A 3863-nucleotide genomic window follows, 5' to 3' on the forward strand; every position below is an offset into this window, starting at 1 on the left:
TAAATAATATAGAATCAGATTTTGTATATTGAAAGTTATTGATTAGTACAAAACAAACAATGTACAATAGTCTTGGGTACATGAGAATGGATTTGTGTTGTAGGATCAGTGTAGACCTTATATTTATGGCCATAACTTTGCATGGACTAATTTGAGGGAGTTATAGTTGATTTGGTGAAGACTAGTTTTAGGCTAGTGAACAAATTATGCTATAGGAAATTGTAGTATTTTTGGTATAACATGATTGTGAGTTGGACTTAAGGTTTGTGAGCTTAGAGGGACTTATAAGACTTGGTTGTGTGTTTATCTTTATATTTTTTGGTCATTTGGTTCATGTTGGATAAATTACTAGCATGTGGTGTGTGGAATATCTTTTTTGATAGCTAATAAGATGGTGTAGTATGTTAATTAATGTTGTGAGCATTAATTATGGATCTTGGTGTGTATCTTATGAATTATAGTAATATACATTTTCTTCAAAAGACCTGGATGTCTTAGCATGAGTTTATTTATTTAATTGTGCATTGGGGAAGTCTTAATGAAATGTCCATTTTCTGATTTTAAATGATATTTCAAGCCTCTAATCAGATCTTTAAGATCAAACAACCAATCTTTCAAAGATCTACCAATTTCTCAATAAACCCCAAATCGAGTATGCCGAAAATAGTGCCAAAAGCTTCACAACTTCACATATTATTAGTAAATCTGAAAGTGGACTTTTTATAAAAATTTCAGCAGCATAACAGCCTAAAAAATGAAATTTTCAGATCTGTATAACATTTACACAATAGCTCCCAAACGGAGGATAAAAACAATGCTCATCGGGCTCCCGAAAACAACATAGAATAGCTCGAAAACACCACAAAAACACTAATAATCTATCACAAAAGTATAATCATGACCAAATAAATATATTCAGCTCTATTTTAACATCTAAAAGTCTGAAATAAAGCAGCAACCCAAACTGATATGAAATACTCAACCAAAAACACCAAACTCTTACAAAGAACACACCCGAAAAGCCACAAATCTGCACTATTCAGCCCAAAGGAAAACTTTGCATGAGCATGCAAATGGAATGGCTTAAAACTCCTATTCTTGGGTCTCCTTCTCCATAGGATTGGCAGCCCCTAAAGAATAACAAAGAAATGAGCAAAACTCAAGTTCTGGAATCAACCCAAAATGCCTCCAAACCCTTTAAAAGAGGGCATAACCCAAACTCACATCCAAGAGGGGTTAATAAAACATATTTTAATAATAATTTTCATTTATTAGTCCATTAGCTTTCAAATATTATCCCCTTTTTTTGAAACTTCACCTTTTTGGGCCTGCCTGCCTTAGAAAAGATTATTATTTTTAATTATTTGAAAAGGGGACATGACAAGTCCTCCCCTTCCAAATATTGCTTGTCCTCAAGAAATGGCTGAACAATAAACCAATCAATCCACCTGGATCCCAAATGTAATCATGAACTATACTATTGTCAATTAACATAGGCTCTTGCAATATCCTCTACAATATGACCAAGAGGAATCCATAATCAAACTAACAATTACTGCTCAACCAAACTCCAAAGTCACAACTTCCACAATCAAAAACCCACAAGAAAAAAACTCTTAGAACATCAAAACCCAAGTAAAGTGGAAAAATCAAACTACCAACATAGTAAATACCATCAACACATCCCACTGGCCTATACAGAATGCACAATCCAACTCTGCAACAATGGTGAATGCTCCTGAATGAAACTATACCATGTATGGAGAATCCACACACTGTACAACTCCTGCAATCAACACAACTCTATAGATCACTGGCCATTGTCTCATAACCATAACTCCCATGCACCCCTAATGGTGAAAAGCCATCACAAGATAAACAGCAAGAAATGGAACCCAAACCAAATTTGCCTGCCATCAACTCCTCAACACAAGGATCAAATGCTAACTAATGTACATACCCTACAATATAATGTTGATAAAAAAAACCAACCTTAGTCAACAACTCACCTTGAACAAGTGATACAACCCACTATGACTGATCACCAGCTAAGTCAGGAGATCTCATAGCCAAAGGAGTAGAATCAATAACAACACCCGCTGAAGCATCACTCCAAAACTCCTACTCTAAGTCATGTATTATCAAGCTCTCAACTGCAAAACCTATTGCCATGTCATGCCCATCACAACTCTCATCTCGAGGCATCAAACTATCCCATAACTGATGATAAGCACTAAGAATCAAAGTACATCTCTGTATCATCATCTCACCAACATGGTTATCAAAGGTAAATTGATGAACATACCTCACAATGTAATGTTGATAGAATGTGCCAATCTTAGTTAGTGGCTCAGACTGCAATCCATATGTAACTAACTGCAATCGATCACTAATCAAGTTGGAACTGACTACTACCTCTGAAGACATCACCAAGGGAGTAGTATTACTAGCAGGAACCATGCCAACTGTCAGCTCACCAACATCACACATGGTCTTTGATACAACATCTCTAGTCTTCGTGCCATTAGTACTTGAGGTCACCACCATGTCAGGCATACCACAACAATCGTCTACAACACCCAACTCAACTGATCTTGACTCTAGTGAGGATGAACCCGATATGCCAATGTTATTATCAAGGATGGATGCATCCCCATCTCCATTGTCTTTGACAATCTTGACCATGGAAGTCCTCAGATCACCAGACACCACAGCTTGTGACTGTACAAAATCTAGTAAAGACTGTAGTTGCTCTAGCTCCATGGTCACCTTAGCCAAATGAAACTGTGACTCCTTGAAAGCCAACTGTGTACTCTCAAGAATCTCAGAATTCACCTTGAGTTGTTGAGTAAGCTCACTCACCTCATCTTCCTTGGCCAATAACGCATCATATGCTGTACTCCCCCACTCCATAAGATAATCTCTATTGGCTACCAACTGCATATAATTCTGTCTCAAAATCTGAATAGCCTCCCATAAAGAGTGGATCTCTGTCAAGGAAAGATAACTTCCTTCCTGCTCATCACTAGTAGGAGAACCCCATCCATAAACTGCTAATAACTGATGAGCAACATCGAAATGCTGGCAAGTGATAGCAATGTCTCGGTCACTAACTCTCAACTGATTAGACACATGATGGCACTGGCTTGACTGTCCCCTACAAACCTCCTCTGATGCACTTCCTAAAGGAGTATCCTCTAAGTTACTAGTCTCTAGAGTATTACCATCCATCTCCTATGAATCAACTCTAAAGCTCATATCAACATACAGAGTATCAAAAACTGTAGCACTACTATCCAACTCCTCTGTACCCAAGGAAACTAAGTCTTCAAAATTGCCCACTGTATCCTCCTGGATGTCATCAATGCCAATATGATCCTGGGACTCATCTATACACACTACCAAATATGAAAGATCATCAACACATTCCATCAAGTATGGTCAACTGGATTTATGAACAAAGCCCAACACTAGTGTATAAAAACTAATACCAACATCGGATAAGCTCCTGGCACAAGAAAAGACAACACCGTGCAATCTGCTAATCAAATCCATGATAGCACCCAAACAATCACTGCTACCAAAAAGTGTTAAAGATTTCCAGTCAACTAAATCTCAAATCCCAATATAACAATCTTGAGTCCATATCTATAAACTATAATTAGCTGGTAACTCAAGAAAACTCCTCACCTAAGTAATATGACCAATACCAACTAATTTCACATACCTATTTGACATTGTCCCTATATCCTAGATGTGAATGCAAGATGAACTCACAACATTATCAATGTCCACATATGATCTACCATTCATAGAAAGCTGAGTATTAGGAGGGCAAGATGAAACTAAACTCAATTCCATGC

Source organism: Cupressus sempervirens, chromosome 8 (genome assembly GCF_028749045.1).
Source record: "Cupressus sempervirens isolate cs-2001-9-10 chromosome 8, ASM2874904v1, whole genome shotgun sequence".
NCBI classification, from domain to species: Eukaryota; Viridiplantae; Streptophyta; class Pinopsida; order Cupressales; family Cupressaceae; genus Cupressus; species Cupressus sempervirens.